The sequence below is a fragment of the Drosophila gunungcola genome, unplaced genomic scaffold (assembly GCF_025200985.1).
Source record: "Drosophila gunungcola strain Sukarami unplaced genomic scaffold, Dgunungcola_SK_2 000072F, whole genome shotgun sequence".
NCBI classification, from domain to species: Eukaryota; Metazoa; Arthropoda; class Insecta; order Diptera; family Drosophilidae; genus Drosophila; species Drosophila gunungcola.
Genome location: NW_026453235.1, coordinates 305,793 through 329,017, shown reverse-complemented (window position 1 = coordinate 329,017; position 23,225 = coordinate 305,793). Strand labels below are relative to the sequence as shown.

The 23,225-nt window shown below is 40.0% G+C and overlaps 1 protein-coding gene across 1 annotated transcript in view; it reads right to left on the bottom strand.

Moving 5' to 3' along the window:
• LOC128264541 (dopamine D2-like receptor) overlaps window positions 1-23,225 on the bottom strand; it is a 39,009-nt gene that overhangs the window by 2,430 nt on the left and 13,354 nt on the right. Inside the window, exon 2 of the mRNA XM_053000073.1 lies at window positions 16,056-16,194. The gene's annotated coding sequence lies outside the window, so the exon portion shown is untranslated. The remainder of the gene's footprint in view (window positions 1-16,055; window positions 16,195-23,225) is intronic.

Genomic DNA, 23,225 nt, shown 5'->3' with positions numbered 1-23,225 from the left:
TTGATTGACAAATAGTGCACTATTAGTGGCACTTTAAAATCCGGATCCGATTACTCAAGTTGAGTGCTTAAGGAGGTTGAATATTTAGACTTTTATAAGTGGCGCATCAATAATTACTTATTATACAAGATTTTACAATGTTGAGCTAGCAGCTCTTGTGTTTTCAAGGTCTTGCGAGTCCCATATTCGATGCATTTGGTTGTTTTTCCCCACTGAGGTCCTTTGTTGTGTATGTACATGCCACGATTGCACTTTGTAAACCTTCAAACACCCCAAGTTGGGTCGAGCACTTTGTGCCTATGTAATTATCTATCCGCTTGGCCACGCCCCCTCCTGTCCCGTCCCACTTTCGGCCACGCCCCCTGGAAACGGACACAGGGACTCGGGGACCCGGGGACCCACTCCTGGCAACTGGCATGGCCGCATGTTTAATTAACTCTTTAATCAATTTATTGCCAATTATTCTACAAAGAGCGACAGCGAAAATTGTGTAATTTAATTAAATTAGCAAAAGGTTTTTGTGTCTCTCGCAGCCTCCTCCTTTGGCGTTATCTTGCCCCTACACATTTTGCAATTCTCGCTTTTGTATTTGCCAATTGACGCTGATTAAAGCCGCCCCGAGTCGATGGCCCATAATTAAAAGATGGCTCGTTGTAGCTGGTCGTCTAATGAGAGGACTGGCGGAATGGCTGCCTCGAGTTTCCAAGGGGTCAAAAGTAATCGGAGCCGCAGCGATGGTGCCATTACCTGGCACTTCTCAGTCCGGATCGGGATCTCAGATCCGAAGGCGCAACTGTTTGCACAAATCAAATTTTGGCACACCACCAGGACGAGCGGAGGGCCATCCAAATGCCGGGTTTTTTCATTAATTAAGGCAGTAGAAGCAGAAGCAGCAGCAGCAGAAGCAACTTAGCACAACTCAAGTCAAGTCAAACGAAGCGAACCAAAACGAGACTTACCCTGCAACTGAACTCGGCTCAGCTCGGCTGAAGTCGAGTAATTAATTTCACTTTCGCTTGAGCGATGCCTTTGAATATGCGCCAGCCGCACGCAAGCCATACAGCAGAGCACTGGAGAGCCGGAATACGGAATCCGGAATCCGGATCCGGGTGAGTGTCGCATCCTGGCCTCGCCACATCATAACTTTCGAAATGTCTGGTCCATTACATCGGACATTGGACATCGGACTGAACTCCTCGGCGTCAGAATTTTGGAATGGTTAGGCCTACGGCTCACTGCAAATCAAGTCCGTAATTTTGGGGAGCAGGGAAACAAGCCATAGCACTGATCTACACTCAAAAAAAAAGTGTGCGAGGTGCTGACTTAGGTTCCCCTAGTATAGGGCTACTCAAAACTGCAACTGCACTGCAAATGCAACCAACACAATTAGAAGAACACATGTTACGTACTCTATGTCAGTGTAGAGTCAAGGAAAATGTAAGCACAAATTTCAATGGGATTGGCGATGGAAAAACCTTTCAGTGTAAGTGTGCATAAGTCTACAGCAACGTGTGACCAGCAAGCTTACACATCCCTGCAGTTTTCCCGGACTTTCATCGGTGAATCATCACCAGAAATGCATCACTGGGGATGATTAATTGATGAATTTCCTCACACAACAGTGTTCATCACTTCTAGATTGGCATGTCGATGAAGTTATAAGTGAAAAATTCATCGCATAATCACACATTTTCCTCGCGTTTTCATCAGAAAATCTCATCGGGAGAGATAGATTGAGAGAGGGAAATGGAATTCTAAACGCGTTTGCTACGATTCTCGACTGAGAGTGTTGGCTCTGCCGGCGTCGCAGTCGGCAGACTGATGAAAGGGTGATTAATTTGAGCACTGATGAAATGCAAAATGCAAAAATTGTATTCTAATATTTAGTGTAGTAATGTAAGACTTAAATCTCTTTTAATTACTTAATTATACTGCCCACCCAACAAATCGATATTTTCTTATGTGTATTTCACATTTCCCTGGCACTTAGAAACTGAACCCCTCGGCGTGTAAAACCTTTGACATTTTCGTGAGCCCCCTCCTCGCCACGTGAATAAATAGATTTCAACTTCCACCATCACGACTTGTAATCGAACTGGGGTGGACTGCAGTGCGGCTCCGTTTCCCCGGCGAACACGATTACTCACTGCCAGGTCGCGGGAATGGGTCTAATCACTTGACCCCACTCAACCTTGGGGCGCTTACAATATGACGTGGCCACTGCAACCCAATCCCATCCAATCCAATCCGACCAATGTCGTGCCTCATTAACAACATCCGGGCGGTGCAAGGCATTTCCTCCGCTTTCCCGCCGCACCACACGACACTCAATAAATCAGCAAGTGTAATTATTTTCAACGCCAACGTGGAGAGTCGCGTGTGTCGAGATGGGGAAAGTGGGAAAAGTAGGGCGAAAGTTTCTTAGCAGCGTTTTTTGGAGGGCGGGGGAGATGGGTGCCAAGGCCAAGCACACATGGCCGAGATTAAAGGCATACCCATAACCTCTGCAGCTCCTTTGTCCAACTCCATGCCCTTGCTCATTCCCCACTGAAATATATGTTTTAATTTCTCTTCAGCCCTCATTTAAATTACTTAAAAGAGCTACATTCGGAAAAGCTCAATACAATATATGCTCAGTAATGTGTTGTCCACTGCTATTGTCTTTCGAGTTTCATAGGACACTTTGGAAACTATATACCGTGTTTGTATTATTTTTGATTTAAATCACTTGTATCACGAATTATTTGACTTAAAAACTCAAAACAGTACTAAAATTAGCAATATTAAATGTCTAACTTGTATTTCTATACCCTTGCAAATGAAAAGCAATTTTTTTTTAAATTCTTTTCGATTTGGAATGGTTTAATAACTCAGGAATACGCTTTTAATGTTATTAAAATCGGAAAACGATAGCATGTAACTGCCAGAGGAAGAATTGCTCATATAATTCGAAGCTTAGATGTTTAATTTTTGCAATAGCTGCAAGGGTATATATACTTCGGCTTGACGAAGTTTGCTTAATTTCTTGTTAAATCATAAGTTGCACTTAATTAAGCCAATCCCCCTTTTACACAGTCGTCTGATTTTCAAAAGAGTTTTTGTCACATCAGGTCTATTAGTTTTGTGTTAAGTCAAAAAGCCACAATATGATAGTGCAAGCCATATGAGACAAATAATAGTCCAAAACTCATATGAGATATCAGAATAGGTGAAGAGAAAATAGAGAAATACAGCAATACGGAAATACGGAAATATACATAAATAACCCGTTCGGAAGTGCTTTCCCTCTGCTCCTGGATCGATGGCAACGCGACGAGCCTCGGGGGTCCACGATATCACATTTTGCCTGGCTTTGACCCGTGCCCATAATTCAAATTGAGTGGCAATGGTTGCGCTGAAATAGAATGCAGCGGCGGGGCGGGCAAGCAAATTGGTTTCAGATTTTGCCCGCCCAGATACACAGATATAGATACGGACACATGTTGCCCCAGGGGCGAAAAGAATCACGACACCGAAAACGGTACATATGTGCGCGTGTGTTTGCTGTGTGCTGTGTGCTGTGTGCTGTATGGTGTGTGCTGTGCGATGGCTTCTATGTGTCGCCTGCGGTATCGAACAGATGCTGTCGCCTGCCCAAGATCAACAATTTAACGGGCATCGTACCGTCCTTGGACCGTCCTGTGCCTTCCACAATCGGCGAGTGCCTGCGGCAAATGCTTGTTAACTAGTTATGCGGCGGCTCCGCTGTCCGAAACTTTAAACATCTGACACTAGTGCCAATGACATTTGAACAGGAGCGCCGACAACAGCGGCCACCGCCAGGGGAACTTTTTACTTGTTTGTGCGACATCAGCATGACATTTGATTAATTCCATTAGGCCAGGGTTCTGGGCTTGGGTTGATGCTCAAGGCAGTGTGGCAACGTGGCGTATGAGCTATCAGCTGGGCGGCCATAGCGCGCATACGCACGGTGGGCTGAATTAGAAACTCGACGTATTTATGATAGTTTGCGATCAGCCTAAGGCCTTACAAACATTTTAGATCCAATTATATGAAACTTTTAATTATATGAAACCTTAATTACATTTCATACTCATGCAACGAGTATTTTTTATGTAGTTCTCTTATACTGTGTGTATATGATGGCCATCACATCATGAAATGGGGAAATACGTGTGTGTATAAACACTTTTTTATGTATTCGCTTACACATGAAAGTTGACTTTGAATTCAGATCAAATGCGTGAAATGGTAAGGCGCCACCAACTTAACTTGCTATTAATAAGGTGGCAAAACTGGAAGTCAAAGTAAACAATTGAAATTACAGTCTTCTCCCCCTTTAAAGGTCATTTATTATTCTTGTGCTCACTCGGCTTTATTGTTAATAAGTTTTCCTGTTCGCTTTGACGATTTTAAAAGTACTATAATCAGCTAATATAACATTAAGAGCAGAGCTGCTAGACATGTAATTTAAGTTGGGACTAAATTTTAAAATTCTGTTATTTCTCTTAATATTATACCATGCACTCGCCTGTATCGCATAAACAATGGCTATTTTGTTTTATGCAACTAATAGCATAAACGTAGTATTAGTTCGCTCGGTACAGAAATATCTGAAATACATTTCTGTTAAACCTAAATCTAGATGTAATTTGGTCCCCTGACCAGCGGTCGGAAAACTTTTTTTCGAGCTTAGCCGCAGAGTAATTTTGAATTTGGCCAAGCAAATGGCAACCTCTTGCCCAGGCTTAAAGTTATTGTTTGAATGGGTGCACCAGATTGACTGGGAGTGGGCCAGAGGCCAGGGGTTAGGGACCAGGGACCAGGGACCAGGGACCAGAAACCAGGGACCAGGGGCCGGCAGACAAAGGGAATCGCGACTAGATATATTTTTGTATATGGGACAAAAAACCGCTTATCGCTTCAAGTCTACTCAAGCGTCAACAGAGCGATTCATTCGAGAATTTCTTATGCTTCACTGAACCAGAAGTGTCGTCGTCGTCGTCGTCGTCGTCGTCGGCGGTGCTATATATATTTATGTGTGCGGTACGGTACGGACACACACTGGCGAACACGGAGGTGAGTGTGTGTGAGCAAGTCATCCACCCTAAATCCTCTATCATCATTTACACCGCCTGGCCAATGGCTGTCCCCTTTTTGTGCCAACGCATTCGATTTTTCCCCCCTTTCGCCCTCTCGCCCTTCGTCTGTTTTTATTGTTCTTTTTTTTTTTTTTGCGTGTATTCTTGTCTAATGGAAAATTATTAAAAAGAAAAGCCAAATTGCACGCTCAATTTTGTGCAGGGCTCGGCAGGAGGCTGTCATGTCCTGTTGTTTCTCGTTCCTTTCTCCCCAATAATTTTTTTTTCTAATGCAGAAAAAGTAAAGTGCGTCTAAATTGAACAGAAGGAGTGAGTCGCAAGGCAGGACAAGGAGCCAAAGGACAAGCCAACATCGCCCAGCAACCTAAGCAGAAAAGGATAACGGACTCCCAACAGGGACACCCGTACGGTTGTCAGCCAAAAAAAAAAGGGATTAGACAATTTTTATCACTGTGGATGTCCTCGTAACTGACTTCTATGATTGGGCCATTTTTTTTTTTTTTTTTTGCTTATATTTTGAATGGAGTTTGGGATCCAATACCATATACCAATCATATAAGTCATACAACAAGAAATAATTGGGTGGGTTACATGAATCATATACAATTGGGTACGAAAAATTTCTCAACAAGTTGAATGTTAAAGTGTTTAAATTAATTGTAAGTGATTTAAATATAAAGCCCTAAATTACATTTTCAGACTCTTCTGTATAGAAATGAAACTTTAAAGTATAGGGGCTATATTATTAAGTGTTGAATTAATAATAATACTTTAATATAGCTTGTAGTTTATTTCAAGACACACTTATTAAATCTAAGCTTTCTGTTTTTTTTTTTTTTGGTGCAGTACTGAGGAACTTTTAAATTATGACCTACAAAAGTATTATTTAATAAAAGGAGGACAAAAGCTAATAAAAATGTGTAGTTAAACAGATATACTATAGTAGATTTATTTTAACGCAACACAAATTCATGGACACTTCCACGTTATGAACCCAACCAGCCGCAAGAGCTTGAGAAATGTTTATTAGAGAAAGGCTTCAAGAGCCCAGTTACATTTCTCCTGCGCTTAATCTCCGTCGAATGCCCAATTACAAATGGAAGAGCACTCCAATGGCCACTGCTGACTGACTTTAAACTGTACACTGCCCCGCTTTAAGCTTATGATTTATTCAAGCAAAACAATTTTGCATCACAAAAGGGCATAGAGCTCACGGGCCGCTGACCACGGACCAGAAAGCGCAACAAAGTGCTGGACACTGGTCGCCCCGTGGGAAAACGTTGGCTGAAAATAGCATGGGGGGGTGACTGAGAGGGGGAGGGGTCAGTCCAGGCAAGCAGAATTATGCAGTGGGGCACAAAGAAAGAAAAGAAAGCGGAAAATGAGCAGTGAACGTGGCGAAATTGCCAAACAAAGGCAAAGGCAGCTCCACAATCGACGTGGCAGCCAAAGGGCGCCCCCGGAGACCCAGGGCCATGGGGCGTGGCAGGGGCCTGTGTGCCCAGGGTATGCACTCTACATATATTACAGATGCCTACGCCTACACACGGCAAACCGCGCTGGACTTTCAGTTATTCGTGGGTGGCCGTGTCCCCCAAAAAGAAATCCCTTTAAATTAACAGAGGCCCTTCGAGAACAAAGTGGTACACTCTTTTATGTGGGGCCATTGGATCTCCAGTACAACAACGGGGCTCCAATTGCCACTATATCCCTTGACAAAGCCTATACTAAAACAGAAATAAATATAATACACTAAAATTACAACGAATAGTCTTACTAAATATATATATTTTATTTATTTCTTGGGATGTTTTAATAGCAAATGTCGCAGAGTTTAAAATAAAACTCCCACAAAAATTAAAGTTAGCATAATTGTTAATGATATTCTGTACTTTATAATACTTTTATCTAATACTTCATGTGCCAAGGAGTAACAAAGCTTGGGTCATATTTGTTATTGTTTTTTGTTTGACTTCCATTACAGAGGTTTTGATAATTGTATATGGGCCGTAAGTAGAGGTATTTTATAAACATAATACAAGACTGCAGAGTTTTTTTCAGGCTTGGAAAATAGAGTTAGGTTAGTGAAATTAATTTAAGAATAATAACAAAATTAATTTAAGTAAATACTCCTATTTGATAACCAGCAAGTGTATATCTTAGAGCATCCTATTTAGCATCAAGGCGGTTGCTCGTCGATTTTTTCTCTGTGCCGCAGATTGGTGGCAAAAGGTAGGCGAGTGGCGCGAACTTTCGCAACAATGGGACAATGAAGGGGGAATCTTTGGCGAAATCAATTTCTGTATCTTATTCGCTCCCCGTTACGCTCGGTCCTAAGGGACGATGCGGCTCGCTCGAACAAAGGGAAAGTATCTTTCATTAACTAATTAGCTTACTTTTTCCATTTAACGGGAGTGTAAGGCAACGGAGCGGGGAAGGGGAAGGGAAGAGGTCCAATCTCTGCTGGTTTCGCTTTTGTTTCGAGCCTGAAAGGATAACGTGTAGCACGGAGCTCGCATTAAAACACAACTACTTTCCTCATCGCAAGCCTGCTCCTTCCTCGCCTATGCCTTTGCTTTTGCCCGTCGTTGAGTCTTTGTTATTTTACGCTTTAGAATTCTTTTGGGCATGCCAAGCCAAATTTGTTCAGCATCCTCCATCATCAGCCACCCAATTTTCCACCCCGACGTGGAGCACGAAGCATGGAGCATCGAGCATCTGCGGTCGGTGGCGCTTCGTCATCGTTGTTGCCTCGTTGCCATACACTTTGATTAAAGTGAAAATAAATGAGGGTCCTAGGCAACTGCTGTTGGCCTAGACCCACGGCCCATTTCCATTCCCATTCCCGTTCCCGTTCCCACTCCCACTCAAAGTGCGCCGTGTGCGTCTTTTTCAGCCGGGCCCAGTGTTTCTTTCCGTTATCCGTTTTCCTCTTTTTTCCAGCACTCGCTCCCTGCAGCGGGCAACTTCATTAGATGGCTACAAACACGAGATTCAGGCGGCCAAAAGCTCTCCGCCCGAGGCTGTCTTGGCTACAATTAAATAGACGATGGCGGACAAATTCATTTAAATACAGGCCGCAATCGGGGACCGGCGCAAATTAGTCAAAGCAACTGCTTACCAGCATTGAAATTGCCGGCCCCGAGATCGGAGTGGCCCAATTTGGCAGCGGCCATCACTCATGGACACTGCGGAAAAGAGGTGCCAGCATGGGTTGTCCATATAGATGGGCACTGTTTTTGCTACTCCCCGGAAACTGATAGATACTGTGGTGTAAGAAGAGTATGCTGCCCTCAACCGCACTACGAAATTATGTGAAGAATGTATACTAGTTTGTTAGGTAAGGTTTTTGTGAAACTAGGTCTTTGGGTAAGGTAAAAGATGAACCACTTTTCAAGTATGTAGGTAAGGTTAATGGTAGAAAAAAGGTAAATAAACACATTTTTATTTAAAATTTTCTAAAAACTTATCAGTTTATCAATTTATCCTAAAGTTGCAGTTGAATTGTGGTATTTTGTATCACTTAAGCAATTAAGTTTGGTTGTAGAAACATGCAAAAACCAACATCATTATATCTTGCATGTGCAGTGTAATTAACTTATCTTCAAGTTGCAGTGAAATTATGCTATTTTTTATTAGCATATTTGCGAAATTACACAAAATTGATTTAAGACAATTTGAATATACAAATAATGATAAATATTTCTTTACCCAAGTACTTAAATTCTCAATATAAACCAAAATCTTTACCTTTATAAATTAAAAGGTAGCCTCATATTGTTTTTTATCTAGATATGATGTAAGCTACCAAAACGTTAAAACTACCTAGGCAAAAGTATCTAGGTATACACCACTACTGGATATGAATTTCAAAATTCAATCGATAAATTCAAACAGTTTGAATTAATAATAAAATTTCAAAATCATATGTGGATAAATAAGTACGGAGCTTGGCCACTTCTATGCCCTGAAATTCTGTGGCACCCCACATATGCATACCACACGTTACCTTTCGGTACCCTCTTTATCCATCAAATGGCGGGTATAAAAACTAAGCGAAACACATAAATATTGCCGCTGTCTGGGGAATGGAACGCAGACCCTTGTCCAAACGCTTGATGTTTGGGGACATTGGCACCTGGGATAAAAGTTTACGGAGTGGCCAGTCTTCAACTTCTGGAGACATTTTTTCCCTCAGTGCAGTGCAGAGGCAAGTTCGAAGCGATGCCCAAGGAGGCTGAAACTCCAATGGCCAAATACAATGGCCAATAAATTGCCGATCCGCCCTGCTTATTAACAAAACACATACGCATTCACATTCACATTCACAGGAATACGGGGCGAGGAGGTGTCCGTGTGCGTCGCCTTCGCGTTTAATTCAATAATGCAGCGGCAACTCGTTTGTCATTTGATGTGTGTCACGCCCACCAACCACCACCCACCGCCCGACGCCCGACGACCGACGCCTGTCGTCCTTCGAGACGACGTCCTGAAATCAGTGGGGAACACGGAGGAGCATGTGTGCGGCAGTCGAGGCTTTCAATTTCTTATTTCCTCGTCGGTTGTCAGATTTTCATGCGGCGTCATGTTCGACGTTCGTGTCTCCTCCTGTCGAATCCCTCTGCCCCGGATCGATAATTCCATTACCTGGCCGTGAATGGAGTCGACTGGCCACGCATCCTTTGGCCGGTAGCCCGATCTCCGAGTGTCTGCTGCAGATTGCTTTAATGCGGAGCCACATTCACTTCAGCACCCACTTCGATGGCGCTGGGCGAGTGCATACATTTGTTGCCGCCCGTTTTAAACAATAACTTCATTTGCAGGCAACTTTTTAATATGGCCATGTAAATATATGCACAGCGCTCCTATCGCACCGACCAGCAGTCCGTGGAAGGCTCCCTGAGTGGGCGGTCACGAGGCGGGGGCGTGGCTGCTCGACTCGCTGGCAGAAACTCAATTTAATGCAATTATAGTCGACATAAAATTGATAAAGTGCGCTGCTGCATGTGCCGAGAATAACCAGGCGAAAAGAAGCTGCAGACCCACTCCTCTTACAGCCCATTTACTCGTACCATAACTGCACATAACTGTTCGAGCTGCATGGCTGTGCACTGAGAAAAAGTCATTCAGCTTTAAATGTGTATGTCTCAGTGGAAATGACTCGGCATCATTGATTGCATCATTTCCTCAACATTTACCAGAAATCATACTCTAAGGTAGGGTTGCTAAGACATCGATAGTGTGAACTTTCGATAGTATTGGCTATCGATGGGTTCACTATTGATACTATCCAAAGTATTGAAAATGGCTTAGCCTCAGAAAAGTAAGTACGAAATATCAATAAAAAGAAATCCAAATTCTTAATTAATTCTATTTGACGCTAGCATCGATGGTCAGCCCAACCCATTGCTGTTTGCTAAATTGTTCGACCATCGATAGTATCGATAGTGCTATCGATTGTTTTACCAACTTTTCTTTAAGGTATGTAAACTTGTCTTATAACAGATTAGAAATTTGTTGTAAAAAATCGTAATATTTAATAGCATTTAAAATAACAATAATTAAACTATTGAGAGATTTTTTGTCACTGTTTTCCGCACTTGGGCGCAAACGCTGTGGAAATTAATTACCAGTCGGTGCATAGAAATGCAAGGAAAAGAGCTGCCGGCACTTTCTTCTCGTGACTATGATTTCGTTTCTGCCTGCAGATGGACCACCCTGCACCACCATGCACCACCCTGCACCACCCTGCACCACACTGCACCATGCTACACCACCCTACACCAACCACTCGACTGTTATCGGCAACTGTGCGAGATTTCATAAATTTCACTGGCCATGCCAAATTAAAAAGAAAAATCGGCCATGCCGCTAAAGCTAACAAAAGTTGAATCGTTAAGAAGCAAAAAACAAACGAAAAAGTTACGGCAAACTTTTACAAAAAACATTGAAAATTACCAAAAAAAAATAAAGTGTGTATCAGAGGAGTCAAAAACAGAACAGCGAAAACACAAGTGTGCTAACAGCAGGCTGGTCAAATCAAAAATATTATATTACACTATACTTTACAAGGGGGTCCATGGGTTGCGAGCTGAGATCAGATGTTTCACTAAGCATAGCAGTTAAAAAAACATATCTAAATTTATAGTTTTAAGTTTAAAAAATATCACTTAAGCTGATAATTTCTGTCACATTACTTTAGTCAAAAATAACAAATAATTTAATGTTGTATTTTTTTTTATTGGCTTTATTAATGTTTTGAACTCGTGGTATAATGTTGTACAGTTAATGAATATTATTATTTCCTGTTAGATAACAATTTTTGTTGTTATGTTACATTAAAGCAAATATTAAGGGGCATTTAACTTGCGGTTTCATCAGCATGTTTACAAAATTTGTTTCATCCTATGGACCTCCGCCCTATATACGAATTTATTTATATATTTCCTCTGAACATTTCCCCACCGCCAACGCTATCGCCCAGGTTAATAATTCTTTTCACTTTTGCGGTTCGGGTCAGCTTGTATTTTATTTATATATATTTTTGACTTGTTTTTTCCATCGAAAACGTTAATAATTGGCTTGGCCGTTCAAGGCAGAAGGACCTTACAATAAATTGCTGGGGATATTATCGTTCCTGCCATCGCCCGCCGACCTTGTCCTGCCACGTCGCCACCCACTTCACCTCCCACGGCTCGAACTGGAAATTGATTACAGTTCATTTCATTTTGGCTTTGTTTATTTCCCTGCTTTTCCTGCTTTCCATTCCTTGCAACAACGGCAGCACTGATATGGCCAACGGTTTTTCCATTTCAATATTTATTTGTGAGTTATTATTATTATTATTGCCATGGCCCTCGGCTCGAACTTACCCAAATATTGCTTTCGCGCTTTTTTTCGCTTTACTTTTCACAAATTTCGCTATCTGCTGGCCTTTATTTCATTCGGGGCATTACATTCGAGGGGCTTTCACTCTTCTGTTCGACTGCGAAGCCATTTAGTTCTGTGGGCTCCAGCGAAGCACATTTCACGCAATCGTTTGGCGAAAACTTTTCAATTACCATATTATCAATTCACTTACACACAAACGATGAATATGATTTCACGTTTAGTTAATAAAATGCAAAACTGAAAAAGTCGCCATTCTTTCTTTCTTTGCGAAATCTCTTCCAGCCGATTTTGTTTGGAATTCGTATGAATGTTGGCTTTTATGCACACCAAATCTGGTTGGTACATTGTTAAAAAAAACGATGTAAGTCCATGTATTGATTTCATCCATTGAGGGTTTTAGTTATTCCAAATATTTAACAATTTAAAATGGGAACTTTAAAATGGGAACTATTAAGGGGGTAACCCCATGGGTTGAATTCGAAAACTCTACTCTACTTTTTTTTTATTTATCGCACCTTTAACATATGCAGAATATTTTAAATATTCGTATTCTTCATTTTTTTATTAATAAATAAATTAAATTTAACGTTGATCAACCAATTCTATGGTTTTTAAACGTTGTTCATAGAAATGTGAAACTTAATAGGGGAAACATGACTGGAAATTGAAAACTCAATTTTTGAACAAGAACACGCGATATATAAATTTATCTTTCTGTTCTACCGGGTGCGACGAATCGGGATAAAATCATGCATATGCATTGTAAGGACTATATAATATAACTATTATATATAAAATTTTGAATTAAATAGTCAAATATTTATTTTTACCATTCCTTTTTCATATCATCGTAAAGATTTCTGTGGTTATTTAAACCTTGTTACTATGCGCCAGCGTACAACAAAATATATACTTTCTTATTCCTTCGCAATTGGGGCTTCTTTTATTTTGAAAATAATGTCGAATTCGAACGTATAATCGTTAGCAAGAAATCGACATTCAAGGAAAATGTCTGTCCTCAGAAACATTGAAACAAAATAACCAAATTTGGACGAAGTAAAGACTTTATAATCAAGAGTGTGTGTGTTTTATTGCCGGGATTGGGGTTGTTCTCAAAGGCCTCCCCCAAAGAGAGCCACCCGTCGCGTTGGGCAAGTTCAGCCGAATTTAATGGGAATTCGTTGTTGTTTTTCCCCGCCCGCCCTGCAGATAAATGCGCATTAAACTGAATAAGCAGCAGCGATAATTACATAAGTTTGATTAGTTGTTCAAGTCTCGATTTAATAATGCAAAATCCATCCAATCCAATCCACCATGGCGGCAAGGCCCCAATCAAGGCAGCATTAATATTTAATATAACATAAAATATCGCAAGGGGAATGGGTGAACAGTGGGTGTGCTCTTGAGTTTTCTTACCAACCAAACAAAGTTAGTAACCAAAGCGTTGATATGGACAAAGGTGATTGGGATGGTAGTTGAGAAATATATAGATTAAAATTTTTTTTTTAATTTAGAACTACATTTTTTCATACTTAACAAGAAGGAAAGCAAACTTCGGCAAGCCGAAGTTCATATACCCTTGCAGCTATTGCATTAATTAAATACTTTTGAAAACATTTAAATTATGATTTACTTGAGTATGTGCTAAAAAAAAACATTGAAACTATGATGATTTGCAGCTCAATTATTAGATAGTTATTTTTATATATTTTTATTATTTCTATGGGAGCTATATGCTATAGACGTCCGATTTTGATAAAATTTATACCATAATTCTGAAATCATTAAACATTGCTATATGTCGAAGAACTAAACAAAAAATATAAAAACAGCAAAGTTATAATTTTTTTTCATTTATTTTTCCGATTGTTCCTATGGGAGCTATATGCTATAGTCGTCCGATTTTGATGAAATTAAAACCGTATTTCTGAAATATTAAACCATTACTATATCTCGAAGAACTAAACAAAAAATATAAAAACAGCAAAGTTATAATTTTTTTTCATTTATTTTTCCGATTGTTCCTATGAGAGCTATATGCTATAGTCCTCCGATTTTGATGAAATTGAAACCGTAAATCGGAAATATTTTACCATTACTATATGTCGAAGAACTAAACAAAAAATTAAAAAACAGCAAAGTTATAATTTTTTTTCATTTATTTTTCCGATTGTTCCTATGGGAGCTATATGCTATAGTCGTCCGATCCGGCTCGTTCCGACTTATATACTACCTGCAATAGAAAGACAACTTTTGGGAAAGTTTCATGCAGATATAAACGGACGGACAGACGGACGGACAGACGGATTGGATCGGACGGCTAGATCGACTCTACTAGTGATGCTGATCAAGAATATATATACTTTATAGGGTCGGAAACGTCTTCTTCACTGCGTTGCAAACTTCTGACTGAAATTATAATACCCTCTGCAAGGGTATAAAAATATAAACACTCCTCGGTGCTAAATCAGTACCGAAAATATTTAATTCAAAGTGAAATTATTTAAAATTATTATGGTTTTTCTCTGGTAGAACAATACGATCCATATTCCCATTTATAATTGGTATTCATTTTTTAAAGTAGAAATCTCTACCCCGGTTTGCTTGGACATTTTTTAATTTTATACCCTTGCTAAATGTCTCCTTCACAGCATTACAAACTCCTGACCGAAATAATAATATCCTCTGCAAGGGGATTAAAGGATGATAACTTCGCGGTCTCTTAATTGATTTGAAAATACTTCGATATAAAGTTATGACTTATTATTTCAGGGATACATTATTAAAACCGGACAACGAAATCAGCGGAAAATCATAATAGCTTTACTGTTAAGCATATAGGCATAAAAAACTGAGTATTGTTGTTTTAAAGAATAATTAATTCTTGCAATGGCTGCAGTTTATATAAACTTTGGCTTGTTTTAATGTAAACATTCATATATATGTATGTATGTTCACAGTAATTAATAATTTATGTTAAAAAAAAATGTTCAAATATGATTACAATTTAAATAACACGAGTCTTTAATGGCCAATAAATTAATCTGCAGTTTTAATTGACCTTTAGGTAAAATCATATAAATCATGTAAATTCTTAAAAATAATAGTTGATTTTAAATAAATTAAACAATTATTTGTATGTATGTATGCTCCTAATACTAATGTTCAGTTTTAGGTGAGTGAAATAATTAACTTCCGGGAGGTACGCCCATAGAAAAATCATGGTTGTGTTTAAGTCGAGATGTGTATTTCATTTTTATTTTTAAGTATGCAAAAATTAAGTTTTAAATTCCGATTGGATAAACAAATGAAATAATAATTACTGTATCATGTTTTTAGTCTATTTTAATTAAGTTTATATTTTGAAAAGCAACGTTACAGTCAAATATCTTAATGTTTCATTTAACTATGGGGCTTTTCTCTGGGTGTAGCTCCCAGTTTTTAAGGCACCTCTGAAAATTGGCTATTAAAGTGAAAATAGAACTGGCTTGGCCCCGTTGCTAATGGCTAACCATCTTGACTCCTGTTAAGATGCTGCGCACCCTTGGCGTGCCGAAAAGTACAGTCGCCATTTGGAAATTTATGCGACTTATCGGCTCATTTAACACTGAAGACGATTTAATCCCGCCCCCGCCCCTTTCTTCCCAACTGATTAGTAGTAGATTGTTGTTGTAATTAATAGATGGTCCCACCCAGCGCACCGCATTAGCGGGTTGCCAGGCAGCGGTCCTTCGGCAGAAATCTGTCATAAATGGCACACCGAACCGACAAGGACGAAAATGCAAATCACAATGAGCCTTTTTATTTTTCTTTGGGCCCTCATTCTTTCGTTTCGTTTCGTTTCATTTTTGGTTTCGTTTCGTTATTGTTGTTGAGGCCACAAATATGCGCATAATTAATTGGCCGCCCGCTTTTTTCGGGATTTGCTGAGTAGATTAAATGGCATTTTGTCAAAGTGTATTCTGTATATTAATTAACCCCGAAACGAGCTGGCCCGAGTTTCGACCAATGAATGCTGGCAGCTCTTGAATACTTAAGTTATTTTCGACCAGACAGACTTACCAATCGGCCGACCACTCCAGTGGTCCGAGGTGTCCAGTCCTCCGGGTCCAGAAGTCCAGAGGTCCTGCAGTCCTGCAGTCCTGCAGTCCTGAGTGCGCTGTCGATTCGACTCTAAGTACGTAATGCCAAAGTAATCGGTCTGCAAAGAGCAACAAGCAAAGGGAGTTCTTCAGTTTCAGTCTGTGGCAAAGTCGCCGCACTCGCCGATGCCTTCATAAAAATTGCAAGCGGGTTTGACAGCCATTTGCCACCGAAGGATGTCCACCGAAGGATGTCCCGACGACAAGCTCAGTGCTCAGGATATGGAGATTTACTCCCAGACGGAGCCAAGGAACTAAAACCAACGGAATGAAGGACAACTGACAGCTGCTGGGCAAAAAGGGACGACTAAAAGCTGCTCACGTCACTTACGGCTCAAGTTCTGCCAAGATTTGTATGCTCCTGTGCAGCACTTCTGGTGCCCCCCGTCGCTCACGTCCTCAATGTCCTGAATATCCTGAATGTCCTGGCACACACTCGACAACCCACACTCGTGCACACCACATTTATGCACATAACATGACGAGTTTTTGTCTGCTTATTAAATATTTTATATTCGATTCGTTTGGCCAAGCCTCGGGCAGCCATAAATTAAGTCAGCCAGTGCAAACATTTCAATTCGAATGTTTTCCAGCCCACAAACAGTTCAATTAATTGTGTTTTAAAGCCTTTTAGTCGGCACACGGGTGTGTTGTTTTCCGGCCATTGCCGCTATATGCCGCAAACAGATTGAGCTTTTGTCTGTTTAATTCTGAACACAACATAAAATGACCAGTTTTTACAACAGTTATTCAAGCTACTGAAAAACGAATGGCTAAATCATGTAGCCCGTCTCAAGTATTAGTTCCCGATATTATTTCTGTTATATTAGGCAACCGTTTGCCTTGTTGACTTAATACCAAAATATTCAACCCAGTGAGATCATTAACTGTTGTATATTCGGCCAATAGCATCTTTTAATATTTAAACTGACCTTCGTTACTCCTTTGTTACAAAATGTTTTTAATGTACTATATAGTACTTTTTTTTCTTGGATTAAAATGTTTCCGCACTGGATTTAGCCAAAATCCTAGTCCCAAATGAGTCATCAGCATCACAAGCAGCTAATAAGTCGGATCTGGACCAATCAGCTTTGCGCAACCAGCTACTCTTTGTTTCGGATTCTGGCTAGTGTCTAATTGAAACGTAATCCCTGCGCCATAGACGCGCGGAGAATTCAAAAACTTTTACCCATAGAATTTAAGCCCGTGTCCCTACACTTACAAAAAAGGAAGCAAAACTAGACGAAATGAGTTTTGAATTAAAAACACTAGCCAACAATATATGTGCAACATTTTAAAATATATTCCAAAATGCTGCAACATTTTCTTTTCAACTTTATTTCGCAAAACCCTACAGCGATTTGCTCAGTGTACGCTTTTCCCTTGGTTACACAAAAAACACATACAAATGGTTGCATTTTTGAGTTGGTAATCCGCGCCAAAACAGCGCCAGCAACGCGCAGCACGGAGCGGAAAAAAATATTAATTGGAAACAAGAGGCTTTCTACCATTGGATTGTTCCGGTTTTGTGTAAATGCACTTAAAAATGGTGCTTTAGTTGTGTGTCGGAGCCTGATGCATTTTCGTTCTTTTGGGCTAGTAATTATGAACAAAAAAATTGTAAATGAAAAGAGCAAGTAATAGTAAAATGGAAACAACATTTTATGCTTTTTTAAGGGTACTTTCCCAAAGTGGATCCTTAAAGCCCCAACACACGTAATTTTATGTAGTTAAGATATTTAGAACACACAAATTGGCAGCTAAAAGAAATAATAAAGTAAGAAATAATATTCTGTATGCTATTCTTACTTGGAATGCTCCGTCCATCTGACATTTTAATTAAAAATGTACTATGTACTATTCGTTTGTTTGATTTAATTGTGCAGTTCTTTTCACACCCCTCAATTTAAATTGCAGTGTTTTTCTTTGAGTGTACACAAGCGGGCATGAAAACTTTCACCGCCACTGCCCATAATGTTTGCTCATTAAGTCAGATTCTATCAAAAACATATATGGAATTTTCCGGAAGAAAAGTTCCCGAAAGAGGGATTTCGAGAGCAGGCAAACTTTGGCTCTATATCATGTGGCTGTCACTGGAGAAATTTCGCAAAACAAGCCTTTTCGTGTTTGGCTAGGGTATTAGAGCCTCCAGCCACGCCCCAGCCCCCGCCACCCCCCCCCCCCCCCTTCCTCCGAGCGAAAACTGGCTGCTGGCGGCAGCGACCGATGTGCGAATTTCGCGCAAATAAATTTAATATCTGACGCAATCTGCCACGAAAAACAAAAGCCCGAGAGCCAAAGCGAACCTACAGAAATAAGTGAGAAAAACCTACAAAATTTGCGCGCCGTGGCTGTTGTGTTTGGTGTTTGGTATTTTTTGTTTTCTGAAAATTCTGCCCGCCATTGGCGAGCAACAAAGAGAAAGCGAAGGGAAGGTAAACACGTAAACGTAAACGAATTTGTAACTCGATGATGTCGGCATCGCAGCTCACTTTGTGCGCCGTGTCCCAATTTCATTATGCAAAAATCCGGCGAAAGGCAGCGAACACTGCGACTAGAATGCGCTGCGAAAATGATTAAACAAAACACAGGAATCGGCATCAAAATATGCGAGGGTGCTTATATATCGCGGATTTCCATTTCGTAAGCAAACACAAATCCGGTGAATTGCCTAACAATATATGCATTCCGAGTCAATGGGAAAATATTGCTGTGATTAGCGGATTTTTAGTGTTTCAATAATTGGTCCAAATAGCACAGCCATAAAATCGTTTAAAGCCCCTGTTTCCTTGTTTAATTTTTCCCCAAACTGTATTTTCTATGCAATTCAAGGGTAAAGTATCTTGTATCTTGTTAATAATCGAACTTATTTTGGCACTCAAATCACTGTGAACGGCAGTCCACGAAGTGACGAAGGAGACCACACTTAGAAAATCTAATAATAAAACAAGGCAATATTAAATATTCATACTGATGTTTTGGTTGTTCGTTCTTCACTGTTAGCTTTGTAGTAATACAAAAATGTTTGTAGTAAAATCCTTTGCTCTGTCATCAAATCCCTGTCATACCATTAAGTTAGTGCCTTGAATAATTTCCATAGCTCAGCGAAATTTACGATAAAAATGTGTGTCCCCTAAGCCCTGAAACAGAGATTCAGTCCCTCTTTGGTCTTTAATCATTTCCAAATTTTAAATTTTCGGCTGGACGTCGTTGGCCATCTCTTGTCACGGCATTTGCTGCCGTATAACATTTTTATTGCCTTTACTTTTAGCTGTCCAGACTTCGTCTCATCCCTCGAGCCGCTGCCCTTGTTGTTTTTTGACTTCATTTCATTGAAATGTAGAATTTTTATGACACTTTTGCGTTGCGCTGCTTTGCTGCAAATATGCAAATGTAGCACCCAGTCTGTTTGCCACGCCTACATTCCTCCATGGGCCGACAGCATGTACAGCCTCCCAAATAAATTTATATGAAAAATGCCCGTGTTTAAGTTTTTTACGCGGCTAGTACACTCGAAAATTTAAAAAAGAAAAATTCGCTAATTAAATTTCGTAAATTGAGAAATTATTAGCATAACTTTTCGTAAACAAAGAAAATGCTTTTGTTTTGGGTAATAAAAATATTGATTGAGGCAAATAATAATATACATTGTGGCAAAAAAAAAATTAAAAGCTTCACAACAAAGTTTCATATTTTAAAAATAATTTACTACTGTTCTTTTTCCAAGCGCAACAAAATTTAATGATATAATTTTTATAAAGTCTTTTAATCGGTTATATTGAGTTTTGATTTCAGGACAATCGGTTATTCATAAACTTTTTAATAACAAAAATGTAAGGATAATTTTGTTGGGTGCAAGAGCAGGAGGCGGATCCGAGGGGGGCGTAAAATACGGACACGGAGGGCGGTAAAAAGTGGGCGTGGCGGGCTGGCAGTGAAAATATTTATGCATTTGGCCGTGAGGCAGTTTGAAAACTCAGTTGATGAGCCTTGGATAGAAGAGATGGGTGGTGGGTGGTGGGTGGTGTGTGGATAGCTGGTGGCTCTACGGTTAATGGATGGCAACGGAAATTTACTTTTTGGTGGGAGCAGAGAGGCTCGACGCTTCGACATTTTCGGCTGACTCGAACCATGAGCTAAGATAAAAGTCATAAAGTTTGTCGCCAGCGCACAAAACCAGCTACTCATCTGAACTGCGATAGGTACACTGGCAAGAAAGCAGTTATAATATGTTATAAATAGTTTTAATTGATAATATTTAAATATGGGACAGCAAATAATGATTGTTAATTTAATTTAATAATTTTTTTATTCGCTTACAAAATAACTATTATTGTTTTGAGCGAAAAAATAATCAATAAATTGTGAGTTTTATTATATCATTTAGAATGTGTTATATATAAAATATGCTCTGACCCATCAGTCTTAGCCGTTAGCGATTTTTGGCAATTCAAATGTGCTTTTACCTTATGTATCTTTATAATGTGCATAGTCACGCTCAAATAATAAGAATAAAACTTAAAATGTATGCGATTAATTAAAAAATATATATTGTAAACAAGTTCAACTGTTGCCAAAATAAAGAAAACTTAAGAATTGCGCTATTTACTTGCCTTAAAGGTGTTAGAGAAGATTTCCTCAATGGAAAAAAAATACCCCAAAATAAAGCAATGTAATCAGTAATGGGAGACCCACATTGGCATTGATTTCGGCGACTTGCGACACGTGCTTAAACATATATTTGCACACCTTTGCTTAAGACTTGAGTGGCCATCATTTGAACATTAGGCACTTTCAATTTTCCATCGGGCGACAGCGAAGAGCCGACGACAAAAGCAGAGAACTTTAATTAAATATCCATTTCCGGTGCGGCATCCGATCCGTGCGAGTGTGTGGTGTGCTTTGTTATGCTGTGTATTAGTCGGTCTTTGATCTGTCAAACGGCAGAGCAGGCAAAAACAAAAAACAAATGTGAAAAAGCCACAGGAAAACTCATTTACTTGACCAGTGGGCAAGGGGGGCGTGGCACAAGGGCGCCGCCGATAGCGTATGCATCGCACACTGACAAGATATATGATGGCAAACTTTAGCCAGCTTGCCTGGCTTTTTGTCGTTTGCCGTTTTGCTCGCAGGCAAATGGTAAAAGTTTGACGCCATCCGCCCCTCCCCCCTTTCTCCGCCTTTCTCCGCCTTTCTCCATGCGTGGCATTTGAAATGCTAATGGCAGATGAGCTTGGGCCAAGAGTCAGAGCCAGATTCAGATACAGAGGAAGAGCCATAGCTAAAGTCAGAGTAGAGACCCTGATTCGAGGCCTCATAATTGAATGTTGGGCCAGTGCAGTAGGGTGTCCTTTTGTATGCCGGCCCCAAGGGGCAAAGGTCAGGGGTCAGGGGTCAGGGGGTGAAGGGACCAAGGGCAAACTAGTTGGCTAACTAATTTAAATATCATGAATTTAACATAAATATCTATATATATATATATATGAGCCAAAAGCAGGCAAAAGCAGGCAAAAGAGACAATAGGGCCACATCTCATATTTCATATCGGAGCGATCTGGTGACCCCTTTTGTTGCAACACTGTTTGCTGTACGACAGCAGCCAAAATAAATGCGAAATGTTGGTCGGAATCTACATACGCAAATAGTGTGCGTTCTTGGGGGATGGCACTTTCATTTCCCAGCTCCCCGAGTCCATTGTACGTGCGTGGATGTGGGGAAAACGAAACTTTCAATGGACTGGCTGGCAAGTCAACCCCCAAAATGTCAGCTCTTTAATCAAAGCCAACTCCCAGTCGCAAAATAATGTTCTACCCCCCCAAAAAAGAACAAAAATCGAACTGATCAGCCAAAATGAAAACATTCCCTATCTGTCCACAAAAGAGGAGCGACATTAAAGGCATATAAATAATTTTGTCTTTGACTTGGCCCTGGCTTCTATGCCGCTCGGCTTTGCAATAAATTTAAAGTTGTCTCTGGCGATGAAATGGCCATCCTGCTTCCGATTAACCCACCCGCTGTCAGTCTGTTTTTTTAATTTTATTTTCGTCGTGCTCTACTTTTAGTCCCAGCTAAGCCGGAAGGGATCAAACGGTTATCCCCCGCCCAGCAACAGCGACACAAAAAACTGGGCAGAAAGGAAAGAAATAACATTTCGACAGCTGCCCCACTGGGTGGGTGGGTTGGTTTTGCTTTTTTTTTTCCTTTGGGTCAATGAGCATCAGAGGTTGACTGCATAATTTATGAACATAAATGGGCGTGACAAGGGATTAGGGGGGCGGGGCATTGCGGGGCAGTGCGGGGCGAAGGATTGAGGGTCAACTAATGACCTGGCGCACTGCTAAATGCATGGAAACTGTCTGCGCCAGAGCGAATAACAATTAATTGGAAATATGGCTTAGCCCAGAATTAGCTCAGCGCGGCGGCCCCTCGGTTGCGAAGTTGAGCCAGCGTGTTAAGTCTTCGTCCTGGCAATTAAAAAGCGGAATAAGTAATGTTAGAAGCACCAACGCAGCGATTAAATTGGCATTACCTTACAAACTCTTCTAACATCTTGAACATCTCCAATCTTAGGTTTTTGAGCAACATGAAGAAAGTGAAATTTAATGATTTTCTTATAAAAACAAGTAGCTTGCTTAAGCTGATTAAAAATTAAAACTGTTATACAGCTATCCAAGTAAGATACTCATCAAATCAGCCCACATATCAATAGTCTTAAAATACAAGTATATCCTATAAAAAAAAGTTTGTACTTGAATAAAATTTAATTTAGTTAACACTTTAATAATAAATAAAATTGTTCCCACTACATATATATTTTTTAAAGGCATATATAGCTTCAGCAACGATTCAAGCGACGGACTTTATTTTACAATGCGGTATATTAAGAGTGTTTTTGAGCAAAAAAAAATTAAATGGGATACACAATTCGAAATGTCGCCAAACTTTAGATGGAACCTGAATATGTATGGGACTTTACTAAGAAGTACCCATATATTTTGAAAAAGTTCAAATGAGTGGTGGAATTTGTTTAGCTGAGTTCCGTTCATCTGTTTAATATAAATATATAAATATTCTTTAACACATTAATACT